We start from the raw sequence: 14,547 nt of genomic DNA on the forward strand, positions 1-14,547 counted from the left end.
GATCAAAGGCAGGAGATGAAGAATTTGATCAGATATCAAGGGCGAGGGATCTTCTCTAAGCTGCCTGAGGATGATTTGTGCTGAAACTGAGTTATGGAGGCAGAAGACAGTACCCAAGGATGAGATCTAGTTGAAAAGAGTGGTCAGAGGAGCCTGACTAAAGTTTGGGCAAGGAAGGAGTCTTTGTCAAAGGTAAGGGTCCACAGCGCGCACACACACACACACACACACACACACACACACACACACACACACACACACACACACACACACACACACACACACACACACATACACCCTATATGGAAATTAAACTCCCTAAACTGCAATCAGGCAAACGCCATTTTCCAGGGACATCATAACCGCAAATGTAAGTGAACAAGAAGAAAGGCCTTTAGGAAAGGGTCCGGCAAACAGCATACGGTATAATTTCAAGAGCAAGGGGATGTCTTGCTCCTGCTGGCAATAACCAAAACAATACACAATGAAATAACGAAACAAACAAAACATCATCATGGCTTAGAGAAGCTGGAAAAAGGGGAAATGCAATACTGGGGTGCGTGTGTGTGTGTGTGCGTGACAGAGAGAGAAAGAAAGAGCGAGAATTGAAAAGTTATTATAAAACTTAAAATTAGAGAATGTATTGTTGTTAAACGATTCTTTGAAAGTTATTAAGTTCCAACAACATCAAGAAGGCAACATGACTCCCTGACTTGCTCTTATTTGTAATACATTTCTACTCACATCAAATAAAGGAGCTAAGTTGTGTGTTAATGTTAATGATGCTAATATTTTTACGGGTCCTTGTACCTCCAATGCTAGTGTTTCTAGGGCAATAGCTACTATAAAGTCAAAGTACTGTAAATTTTGTATCAAAAACTATAAATTTTATTATTATATAAATGTTATGTATAATATATTAACATCCTTTACTGATTAAAAAATCCCTTTGCTACTAAAGCAGTGAAATGTATAACAAAGCACATTTTTCACTTCTACAAGTTTCTTTTGTAAAAGACTATTCAGCTTTAAGATCATTTATCTTGTATATGAAAGTGAATTTTCTCAAAGTGACTCATATTGTTATTTAAAATGCCTCTGTAATGCTAAAAAAAAAAAAAAAAAAAAAAACTCATGCAATAGAATTCTGTAAGAGCAGGTAGCCCATCAAAATTATTTCTTATTGAACAAGAGTGCCCTATGGAGGTAGCCATAATTTACATTAACATGAAGTTGAGAAACATACATTTCATTAGCATAAAACCTTATACTGTACAGATACATCTTCAGCTTGTATTTCCTTTTAGAAGTTGATAAATGCAAGTTCCATAATTCAGATAGAGTAAATCTTAGGAGAAGAAATAAGATATGCCTAACAGCTGTAGCATAATTAAAATCTCATTCGCTATATATAATACTGAGAAGGCTAAGTAATTACAGAAAAGGAAGTGTATGATAATCTCTTCTTTGAATAATAGGAATTCAGTATTTGGTTCCCTACTGACAGTCATGTAACCTAAATTTAATATTTATTTGAATATTTGCTATTTATAATGTAGATACATATAATAAGTTTACTTAAAATTTAAAATTATATTAGCACTCAAACTGTTGAGTGTAAATAATTCTTGCTTTGGTGATTTTTTTCCCACTTACACCATGTTTCAGTGAAAATTCAAATAAACATGGTTACATCATATGTGAACATTTGTCTAATTATTAGTGAGAGAAGAAAATAATGATTTTTCCCTGAGGATTTTAAGTAAACTGATTATTTGATTTCTGAGAATGAATTAAAGGCAAAACACATGTCCCTGATAAGACTTGTGTTTTAGGCCCTAGCTATCTGCAAAGCTAAAACTTTGGATGGAAGAAGGATTGGAAACTGACGTGGAACCAAAAAGGAGGCCCTCAAAATGCATCTTTCATATCCACTTTAATTCCAATGTCACTTAGAAACATTTTCACAAGAGCGAAGCAGACAGTTGCTTTATCACCTATTAACAGCTCTTTATGAATTACTTTATCTGCCGCTTTCCCAGTGGACACAGTCATTATGTGGTCATGCCTGTACTATGCATAATGGGAGATGGAGACATGGGATGGGGTCATTATAGGACCCTGTCTGACATTATAGTGTATGTAGGTGGAATTAAGTATATGTAGGGCACAATAAAATAGAGGCTGCAGAAAGAAGAGCATTGAAAACAAGCTGTTCATTCTTAGAAATTGAGGCTAGGACCTGCCCAGTGGGGAGAAGGCTTAAAGAAAAACCTATCTTTTCTAAAAGAGTGCCTTCTTTGACTTTCGTCTATGGGACCATTATCAGTGTCTACTGCTAATGTCCCAAAGAGACTACAAAAAAATAATTTGTTCATTAATCAGTACCAAGTTTATTATTTACTGCAAGAAGAGAGACTACTACCTTAGGAGAGTCTTAGGAGAACCTTGGATGGAAAGGACAAAATTGTGACATTTGTAAGTTTGGGGAATCTAATTTAAAGGTGAGTCTTTGAATGCTGAGGGCTAGGTAGGAGTTAGGTTAAGGTTGTGATATGATAGTTTAAGATTAGTGAACACAGGGAGGATTTGAAAGGAAGCTTGAGTAGTAAAAAGTCATTTGGTGATCCAAGTTGGACAAACTATTGAAGAGTAGTCTATTGTGCAGATACATGGATTTTCAGGAAGTAAGCGTGAAATAATACAGTATTTGCCACTTTATATTCCTGGGCAAGAAGCTGTTGGAATAATAAAGTCATGCTAATTTGCAACAATGAGCTAGTGGCTGAATGATTTAAATTCTGATTGTGTTAAGAGTCTTAGGAAGCTGACAGCCTTGCTATTAAGGATAACACTTGCAAGATCTTTGATTTTTTGTTGCAAATTCATAATATTCTTATCTTTCTAAGCTTCCAGAAGTGAAGCATGGGGCTCACCACTGTCCATAGCATTTGACAAAGAGTACAGTGTATGCTGCTTCTTTGATACTGATCCTGAGTATTGGGAGAGATAAAATTCAAAATAAACTGCCAGAAATTATCCATCTGCAGTGCCTTTTATTTTAACACACTGCAACCCCAATTCACTGTGCAAGAGTGGGATTGCACAGTATATTTTTAGCGGCATATGCTGACTGATAGAGGTGATATTTATTACTAATAGTATAGGTCTTATCCGACTTTGGCATACAAGAACCGCAAACGTCTGCAAACAAAAAAAGAGGATTCTTTGACTATATGATAATCTGTATGATCAGGAGGCTTTCTAAAGGAGGAAATCAAGACGAAAAAGAAGAAATCACAAGATACATTTTTGACATTATTACATCTCTTTTCATTAATAAATATTTTCTATAAGAAAGACATAAATACTGCTATATAGAAATCCTTGTGAATCAATAAATCTCATTACACATGCAGATATATCTAAACTGACAGCTACAGAGAGACAGCCTTTTATTGTGGAAAATACGTAAAAGGTCTCTGAGTCCCAATCCTAGATGTGGAACATGTAAGACTTTTAGTAGTTCCAGCCTCAGTTTACTTTCCTTTAAATAGGAAAAAATATAAACAACATATTTTACAAATTAGTTATGATGATTAAATGAAATACTTGAAGGATATTTGAAAGTTATTTCAGTAAAGAAATAAAAGGTTACTATTAAAATTAATTCTGTATAACTAGTTATTTAACACGTAGGAAGATGGTATAAGATTCTGTTTCTTCACCAAAACAATCTGTCCCCAAGAAGAAAGTCTAAGGTTATCTCAATCATATCTCCCTGAGCTTAGTTTCTTACATTAAAAATAATGAATAACTATCTAAAAGTTACATAATGCTGATACATCAAAAGAATAACAATAGACTTAATTCAACAATCACTAAAATTGTCATTAATATCAAGCTTTTAAAATCATATTTGCTACATCAAGTATATTCATAGTCTTTACTTGATAAACTAAAGAAAACTAGTGCATCTTATTTTTGTACTTCTTATGTTTTTAACATATTTTTTGTACATGAAATTTGATTTTTACTGAAGTTTTCTCAGTAAAACTTAAGCACAACTTAAAATATGATTGTCATTTTTCAAGAGGAACTGGAAAGGAGAAAAAATCAAATGTGTAAGGCAGGAATGACTGAAAGCAAGTTAAATCAGAACTGTTTTTCAGTAAGGACAGGTTACTTAGGTTTCTGTTGATATTGATTGTGGCAGCCTACAGACCCTAACTTCTTATTTTAATTAAGATACTTAGTCTATAGCCATACCAAATTGAACATCCCCAATCTCATTTGATTTCAAAAGGTTCGTTCATTCTCTCTTAAAATTCTAAAATTACATATAGTTTGGGACCACAGCCAGCCCTATGCAAGCTAGAGTGGAGTACAGCCCAAAGCTTTGAGAGAATAGAAATTAAGAGCCTTTCTGTAGAAGCTGGTTGATAGAAAAATGGAGAGGAATAAGAGACTGACAGGTGTGGTGGCTCACACCTATAATCTCAACACTTCGGGAGACAAAGGCAGAAGGATCACTTGAGGGCAGGAGTTTGAGACCAGCCTAGACAACATAGTGAGACTGCATATATACAAAATTATTATTATTTTTAATTAGCCAGGCATGGTGGTGAGCATCTGTAGTCCTAATTACTCAGGAGGCTGAGGAAGGAAGAGTGCTTGAGGCCAGGAGTTCAAGACTGCAATTAACTATTATTGAAACACTGCACTCCAGCCAGGTGTCAAGGTTAGATCGTGTCTCTCAAAAAAAAAAAAAAAAAAAAATCTATGTGACAATAGTGTAATGCAGAAATTGCACTACATATTTGAATAGTCCTTTATACTTGTCAAATGGCTTTCAAGGAGATTGCCTCATGAGATCCTCATCACTGCAGAAGTGAGATTCTATACGATTTCCATTTGCAGCCTTTTTTAAAAAACGAGATTCAAAAAAGTTGAATACTTTTTCAGAGTCTAATAAATACAAAATGAGAATTAAAGTCTGTTGCCTGCTAGATAGATTTAAAAGGCACCTTATAGTAAAGAAGAATGTGTTTCCAGTTTAAAATTTTAGCAACAGATAATGATTATTTATTAAATAATGGTCGACCTCACTTTATACAGTGTTGGCCCCCTAGAGGAACTCACTTCTTTGTTCCTCACTATATCCCCAATAGTAAGCTTAATTTGGAGGATCAAGACCCAGGACAACTTTGGGCCTTGGTGCTAGATATGGAGTTTTCTATTTGGTGAAGGAAGAAGATGCAAGACCTTTGAGGCCATATTGCTTCTCTTCTCTCGGAATCCAACCTCCTTGCCTCATCTCCCTTTCTTGACCAGCATAACTTATACAGTAAGAGAGGCCTAGAACTATTTCACAGATGGGGAAAGATCTGTCTCGCTTTCTTCTCTTAGAAAATTTAACGAAAAACTTCCAGGATATGGTGAGCTGGAAGAAGTGTTTCTCTCATCCTTATAATGAAAAAGAGCCAGATTAACTTAACAGTTATGATTTTTTTCCCCATTAGAGAGCTGAGTTCACAGAGCAAACAATGGCCCAAAATCTGAGAAGAGATTGGTCCCTGCAAAGATAAGGGAAACACAAGCACATGCTTTCATGGGTAGACACGATCCAGAAGCAGACCCCTGTGAGATGAATGATGAATTCTAAGTGTGGGCTGGTGGGATAGTGTGAAGCAGCAAAGAGACCTTGAGGGACATGACATGCTCTTGTAGTCTCTCTTCCAGGAACTCAAACAGATACTCACAGAAAGTTCTGTAAGAGCATTAAGAATATGCCTATTTTGCTGAGAAAGAACAGTCATAAACGAGGAGAAACTTTCATCCTTAGGGCACTGGAGAAAATGCAGGTCAGCTGGAAGAAGGAAATAGAGGGGAAAAAATACCTTCTCCTGGGCAAAGAGCAGGACTATGCTCACAATTGTGAGATGGGAGGAGAAGAGAATTGAGAGGACCACACCCCTGAAATCCAGGATTTGATGCCAGTTTAAGACAGAAGTTTAATTAGAGCAGCAGAGAATACTCTGCCATGATGCCTTCCACTAGCAAACGAACACACTTCGAATTACAGCTAAGAGCAGAATTTGCAGGAAGAGAACAGAAATGGAACATAAGCAGGCAAAATGATCTTTTGGGAGGAAAAGCTTCAAGAGGCAGCCTAAAGTACAGCACACAGATGAGACATTACTCTGGCATACAAAGTCTCATGCCAAACACAAGGTATGACTGCAGGAATTTGAAACCTACGGTACACTTAGTGTAACCACAGCAGCAACGTATCTCAAACACAGCCCAATGGCTAACCAGATTAACTCAAATAGAAACCATACAAAGCATGTTTTCAGATTATAATGAAATTCACATAGAAATCAATAACACTAAGGTTTTGGAAAAATCTCCAAATATTTGAAAATTGAACAACATAATTCTAAATAATCCATAGGTTAAAGAGGAAATCTCATGAGAAATTTAAAAATAATTTGAAATGAATGAATATGGAAATTCAATACATCAAAATTTGTGGTTTGCAGCAGAAATAGTCCTTAGAGGGAAATTTATAGCATTAAATGTTTATATTGGAAAAGCAGAGAGGTCTCAAAGCAGTAATTCAAGTTTCTACCTTAAAAAAAAAGAAGAGCAAATTAAACCTAAGGCAAGCAGAAAAACCGAAATAAAGATAAGATCAGACATCAATGAATTTGAAAACAGAAAAATGATAAATAAAAATTAGCAAAACTAAAAATTTATTTTTTGTGGCCAGGGTGGTGGCTCATGCCTATAATCCCAGCACTTTGGGAGGCCGAGGTAGGTGGATAACTTGAGGTCAGGAGTTCGAGACCACCCTGACCAATATGGTGAAACCCCATCACTACTAAAACTACAAAAATTAGCTTGGTGTGGCGGTTTCTGCCTGTAGTCCCAGCTACTTGGGAGGCTGAGGCAGGAGAATCGTTTGAACCTGGGAGACAGAGGTTGCAGTAAGCTGAGATCAGGCTACTACACTCAAGCCTGGGCAACACAGGGAGACTAAATCTCAAAAAAATAAAATAAAATAAAATAAATAAAAATTTATTTTTTGGAAAGCTAAATAAAATTGATAAACCTCTGGCTAGATTAACCAAAATGGAGGGGGGAAACAAATAAAATGAAACCTACCAGTTTCAGGAATGGTAAGAGAAGATTACCACCGACACCACATATATTATCAGGATATTATAGAAATACCATCAACAATTCTAAAACTTAAATAAAATCGACCAATCCCTCAAAAGACAGAGACTGCAAAAAAAATTAAGAAGAATCAGGTAAATGCAATAATCCTATAACTGTTAAATAATTGAATTTGTAGTTAAAATTCTCTCCAAAAGAACCCTCCAGGCCCAAGTGATTTTGTTGGTGAATTTTATCAAATATATTAGGAAGAAATACTACACTGTTCACAAAATTCTCTGCAGAAAATAGAAGAATTCCTTGCTCTTTTTTTTTTTGTGGTCAATATTATTCTAATGTCAAAACCAGACAAAGATTTTATAAGTGCTAAAAAGTATCTTTCATCAACACAAACACAAAAATCTTTAAAAAAAAAAGTGTAACTAATTGAATACAGCAATATAAAAGAATAATCTATCTTAATCAAGTGGAGTTTATCCCAAGAATGCAAACTGATTTAACATTTAAAAATTAATCAATGTAATTCACTCAATAAACGACAAAAAAATCATTTTAATAGATGAGAAAAAGGCATTTGTCAAAATTCAACATCAATTCGTGATTTAAAAAAAATCTCAGCAAACTTGGAATAGGAAAGAATATCTACAAACAGATAAAAGTCTTCAAAAAATTAAAACTATACAACTAACATAATACTTAATGAGGGAAGATTGAAACCTTTCCTTTTAAAATCAAGAGCAAGGTAAAAATTTCCTTTTTCACTGGTTTCATACAAATCGTGCTAGCGGCCTTAGTGCAATAAGATAAGAGAAAGGAAGGGGAAAAATGTATCTATTCATAGATGGTATGATTTTCTATGTAGAAAATTTCAAAGAATATACAAAAAAAAATCTTCCAAGAACTAATACGTAAATTCATCAAAATTACAGAATGTAATGACAATGTGTAATGGTCAATCATATTTCTATATACTAGCAATAAACAATTAGAATTTGGAATTTAAAAAATTATAATAGCACAAAAATAATAAAACCTGTGTGTGTATGTCTGTGTGTAAACAAAATATAAGAAGGATCTATATGCTTACAACTACAAAACCCTGATGAAGGAAGTAAAAAAAGATAAATAATTGGAAAAATGTACTGTGCTCATGGATTAAAAGACTCAATATTATTAAGATTTCAATCTTTTTCCAATTTGATCTATAGAGTTAATGAAATCCCAATTAAAATCCCAGGAATGATTTTTGTTTATATGCACAGGTTTATTCTAAAATGTATATGGGAAGATAAAGAAAATAAAATAACTTATATGATTTTGAAACAAAAGAACAAAGTTAGAACACTCCCAATATCTGTTTTCAAGACTTACTGTTATGCTACAGTATTCAGGATTGTGTAGTATCAGTAATAGGACAGGCACATAGATGAAAGGAACAAAATATAAAGCCAAGAAATAAATCCATTCTAACGTAGTCAAATGATTTTGACAAAGGTACAAAGGCAAACTGAAAGGGTAGTGTTTTCAACAAATTGTGCTGAAACAATTCAATCTCCATATGCAAAAAAATTGAACCTTGGCAAAAAAAACTCACAACTTATACAAAAATTAATTCAAAATGGACCATATACATTCATGTAAATCCTAAAACTATAAAATGTCTAGAAATAAATAGGAAAAACTCTGTGTGAATTTAGATTTTTCAAGTAGTTTTTAGACATGACTCCAAAAGCAAGATTCATAAAAGAAAAAAATTTATAACTTGGATAAATTATCAAAATTAAAATATTTTGCTTTGTAAAAGATACTGTTGACATACTTCAAAAGACAGGTCATATCCCAGAAGCAAATAGATGCAACTCACATATCTGATAGCGTACTTTTATGCAAATGTATAAAGAACCCTCAACAGTCTACAAAAATCAGCAATCAAAAATGTTCATTTTAAAAAGTGGAGATGGGATAAAGTTTTAAACAGATAATTTACCAAAGAAGATATGCAAATGAAAAATAAGCACATGAAAAGATACACAGCAACATTAGTCATTAAGGAAATGCAAATTAATCTCAAGGAGATACAACTATTACAAGTACTACAATGGTTAAAATGAAAAAAATAAGTGACAACACCAAGCGTGACAAAGATGAAGAGCAACTTGGTAGGAGGCAGTTATGTATAAATGTGTAAATGCACATTTAACACATAACTCAGCAGTGCCACTTAGACATTTACCCTAGAAAATTGTAAGAATACACCTAGAAACACTTGTACATGCATATTCATAGGAGCCTTGTTTATCAGGTCCAAAAATTGGAAACAATGAAAATGTCCTTCAACATCTAATTGTAAAAAGAAACAGTGGTACATTTCTCCAATAGAACTCTACTCAGCAATAAGAAGGAAAAGAGTATGAGTTCACCCAGCAATATGAAAGAATCTTAAATGTGTTTTTCTAAGTGAAAGAAGCTAAACTAAAAAGAGCTTTATATTGTATAATTTCAATTACATAGCATTCTGGGAACAATGCAAAACAATAAAGTCAGAAAGGTGCCAGGGTTGGATCTGAGGGGAGGAGCTGGCCACAAAAGGGTAGCACTAGGGAATTTAGGGGGTGATGGAACTTTTGCAAGTAAATACATGACTATGCTTTTGTCAACACTCACAGAATTATGTACTGCAAAGAAAGAATTTTACTATATGGAAGCTTTTTAAAAAAATAACTGGAATGTCAAGAGAACCCAAGATGAAATGTAGACTCTGGCAATTGAATCTAACTGTATTATAAATGAGTAACATCCACACGAACAGAGGTGGAAAAGAAAGGAGTTAATCTGAATAAACTGAATAACCTTAAAAAACCTTATGTTGACTGGATGATGAAAATAGCTAAATAGAAACTATAAAAAGAAGAATAAAAATAAAAATAAATGGAGTCCAAAGAAAAGCTGGTAAGAGTCGATGACTCATTCCTTATGACCTCTAGGCATGGGGAGAGCTTCTCTTTCACTTACTTGACAAGTTCTTCCTGGAATTAGCTTTGCCTGCCTCTTCTCATCACTGGAATGGTAGGGTCAGAAAAGTATAAACCCACATGAAGAGTAAAGGGTTCAACATGCCACATGGAATACTGACATCCAAGCATAGGCTGGCCTCTGGCATTGCCCAAAGGATTTCCTGTAGCTTCACTGCCACTTCACAGGTCACCCAAAGCCCCACTTAGTTTAGTTTACTGACTGACTTTGTCTCTATATCTAGATCCCTTTCTGGGGGACACAGTGATAGCTGGTTAAGGAAACTCAAAGTTTATAATTCTAGGATTTCACAAATTAGTTTTCTTTCTCTACTCCTCCTGCCTGCATTTAAGACACAGTAGACATTTTACACATATAACAAAATTACATAAAAGAAGGAAAATTGAACAGATATGTCTTTCTACTTAAGCTGGGCTGTGGTCAGTATGAAAATTTAGAATTAGAAAACGCTATACCTGATCTATGTTGCTTCGATATTGCCTTTTTATAAATCAATTCTATTCAAGCCATGTGCAAAATTCAACAGTATCCTTGCAGTCCTTTTCCTCTAGGTGAAATTTATATAAATTCGCAAGTGTTTCTAGGGAAATCGTATAGTATAAAAAAGATGATATGTGGTATGCTTGGCATTTTGTACATATAAGAAATTTGAAAGGAAGTTACTTTTCCAGCAATGTGACCAAAAGGTTTCATGTACAATTTTTAAAATCATAATATTTATACTCTCTTTTTCATGGATATGTCAGAACACTTCAGCAAAGTAATTTAGTAATTATCTTTACATCCCTCTGTAAACTCTCAATTCAGGAGCTTAAAAAATGTTCAAAAGTTAACACATGCAATTGATTAATTCAGACAAAAAATAAATGACTAGAGAAAAAAGACTGTAGCAATTTCTAAGATAATTTCTACTACAGCAATAAGTATTTACTATAGCAATAGTACTTACTACAGCAATTGTTTCTTATAGCAATAAGTACTTCAAAATCATGTCTGCGTATATGTGTGTGTGAGACAGAAACAGTTTACTGACACTGAGAAAGAACACAGATATACTATATATTCTAATAAGAAGAGCACATTTGAGTAACCAAATCTTATGTTCTCTGTAATATTATTTCCAAGCGCTTTCCTAATTTTCTGCATTGTAATTTGCCTAGAAATGTAATTTCTTTAGGAAGATTGAAATAATTTTCATTTTAAGGACTATATATGCAGTTTGTTTTGATTGAGGCACAGAAACTTGTGAAGTTTTCAGTGCACAATGGTCTTTCAATATATATCTTTTGACTGAATTAGAGAAGCAATCGAGTAGAGCTTATCTTATGGGGAGAGGAAAGGAGGCCACGTTAGGGCAAGAAGCTACTATCCAAAGATGAGAGATGGTAAAGAGACACTGAAATCTTAGCATAAACATCACAAAAAGCTTGCTTAGTGGGGAGAAGAAGGGACATTTTTTCCATTGAATGGTGATATAGTTTGGATCTGTGTCCCTGCCCAAATCTCATGTTGAATTGTAATCGCAAGTATTGGATGTGGGGCCTGGTGGGAGGTGATTGGATCATGGGGTGGATTTCTCCTGAATGGTTTAGCACCATCCTCTTAGTGATAAGTGAGCTCTTGCTCTGAGTTCACATGAGATCTGATCATTTAAAAGTGTGTGACACCTCCCCCCACTCCAATCTCTCTTTCTCTCTCCTGCTTTCACCATGTGACTTGCCTGTTCCCCCTTCACCTTCCACTATGATGCAAGGCTTCACTAGAAGCCAAGCAGATACCAGCTCCACGCTTCCTGTAAAGACTGCTGAACCATGAGCAAATTAAACCTCTTTTCTTCACAGACCACCCAGTGTAAGGTACTTTATGGCAATGCAATAACAGCCTAATACAAGTGGTATTTACAGACTCTGAGCTATGACTTAATTGCTTTCTGATTTTAAGCTCCATCTTTCAAAAATTTTAGTAGCTCCTTTCTGTCTCTTTATATGTATCCCTGTCTGTTTCACTGAACATCAGTTCTTTTAATCGGTAATGCATGTTATTCACCCTGGTTCCACTATAGCCTGAGCCCAGTGACTTGCAAACAACAGACACGTAGTAAGTAATTATCATTTGGGTTTGATTAAATTTTACTAATGGTTCATATCTTCCTTGCATGTCTGGTCTCTTTTCTACTAAGAAAATCTCTGAACATTTAGTTTTCTTCTCTTCTTTTGTTTCTCTATTTTTGCTAAACATTCTGATATTTTTGGTGACAATTTCAGGTTGACTAATTTGGGACATGGGAGGTGCAATATCCTGCCAAGGGAAGGTCTGATGGATGAAACAATACTTCGGTACAGAACAAATCAGAAATTTAATTTCATTTTGAGCTGGTGGAAGCTTTCAGTTTATAGCCTCTGGCTCCTCTCCTCAGCGTTCTGTAGAGAATGCCTCTCCCTGTCTTTCATCTCTTCTGAAGAGGTCTTTTTCTTTGGCTACAGGTGGGATTTTTTTGGACAAATAAGATATTTTTATATTTGTTTCTGTCTGCTGTCTACCATGAACTTCTACTAGGAAGCCTTAGCAAACTCTACCCTCTTCAGAAGACTCACCATGGGGTGCTTCTTTTGATTTGAATAATTTATTGTTCTATCTCTCTTTTTCTTATCCTCTTGTAAGGGACTTAGATGAACAGATCTCAGTTCTATAGCTAAACCAACTGTCATTCAGGCAGACCTTCAAGAGATACACAGCAGAATTCCAGCAGTTTCAAGGCTGTGGAGACTCAGAGATTCCAGTTAACTAAACACCTGAGGGTATCGGAGAGAGACCCTCAAAGGTAGCAGCAGTCTCTGAGCAAATGGGTATTTTAGTATGTCTGTCTGTTTATACCTTACAGAGTTGACTCCTGTAGTTCTCCTTTTCAGCTAAGTTTAGTCATTGACATTGAAGAGCTAAGAGGATGAATCAGAAAGAAAGAAATAAAAGAGACTAAATATGAGGAGATAAAGATTAGGTGTAGTGCTAGCAAATTTCCCAACATGAATCACGTATTTCTTTAAATCCATGTTTGGTTGAAGCTGAATAGTGTAGACTAAATAAAGGTCTAAGAATCATCTTAATGAAAATAGAAGTTTTTGTCCCAGAGGTTACCACCATCCTGAGGTCATGTTTTACTGTGGCTATGAACAAATGGAGAACCCCTACCCAGGGAAAGTAAAATAAAAGTAGACAGGACTTAATCTTGTGTAATTTTATGGATTCTTAGTTTACTCTTCCATCTCAGCATAAGGCAAAACAATACTTTCTTAAAGAGCTCTTTTTATTTACTCCCTTCAGCTAGTGCTGTGTGTAATATGGGCAGTTCCTCTCAGGATAAATGCCTCTATTTCACAGATTCGCAAATAATCTACAACTAAACCCAACACGTTATTAGTTTTTCTAAGAAGCAAAGAGCATGAAGCTTTACAAAACAGAAATGCAGAAAGGACCCTATGGGAGGCTTGGTGTGCTCACTCTAGCAGATTCAAGTTGATTGCTTAACAGTAGAAGGCCACAGAGGAAGCTGATGGAAATAGGTTTCTGCCTTATCTACGTAGTTTAATTGACACCACATATGAACACATCCCAGGATGGCCACTTTTGATCATGAAAATATTCTACGGACAAGTCATCTTTGTTTTCATGTCATAGAGTCTTACCAACTTAGCAAATAAGCATAGAAAATTTCCAGAGATTAAAAGGCAGGTTTATTGTCTATAGTGATAGGAGAGGGCACTGTTAACTAAAGGAAAAAAAATTCCAATCTTCTGAGCCATCCATCTGTAACAATATTTTGGAACTATGAAACTTCTTATTTTACCACATTCCATATATGAATGATGGAAAGAAAAGCTACTTTGTTGAAAAATAATTTATATGAAAAGTGCAGAAGAAACCCAAAAAGGAAATTAATCAGATTACTTTCTCACCTTCAGGTGATTGTTACAGATGTTTCACAAGTCTCAGGACATCTGCTGTTCATCAATTCGAACAAATACATGGTGTCACTATAAAGCCAAAGCATCAGTCTCATATTTACAACCTAGAGGTTTTCTACTTCTTTTTTTCCTGCTTTGCTCCTGCAAGTTGGAATTCACAAAGAATTAAATATCCTAGGCAGCTTTTATTCTACACTAGTAGTGGTAGATCCTTTAATTCAAGGCATAAAAAATGGAGAAATCCATGATCTATAATCAGCAAAAGAAACAGCAGAGGATAATATATTTTTGTTAATCATCTACTTTTTTTTAATCTGGTATTTATTTCCCTAAGACAAATTAAGCCCATGTCAATTAACTTTCACTC

General features: G+C 34.8%; 1 long non-coding RNA gene across 1 annotated transcript in view; it reads right to left on the minus strand.

Moving 5' to 3' along the window:
- LOC134761413 (uncharacterized) overlaps window positions 1-14,323 on the minus strand; it is a 116,549-nt gene extending 102,226 nt beyond the window's left edge. The window contains exon 1 of the long non-coding RNA XR_010139999.1: window positions 14,172-14,323. This is a non-coding gene — a long non-coding RNA (uncharacterized LOC134761413). The remainder of the gene's footprint in view (window positions 1-14,171) is intronic.
- Window positions 14,324-14,547: the final 224 nt, after the last annotated feature.

This window comes from Pongo abelii, chromosome 4, assembly GCF_028885655.2.
Source record: "Pongo abelii isolate AG06213 chromosome 4, NHGRI_mPonAbe1-v2.0_pri, whole genome shotgun sequence".
NCBI classification, from domain to species: Eukaryota; Metazoa; Chordata; class Mammalia; order Primates; family Hominidae; genus Pongo; species Pongo abelii.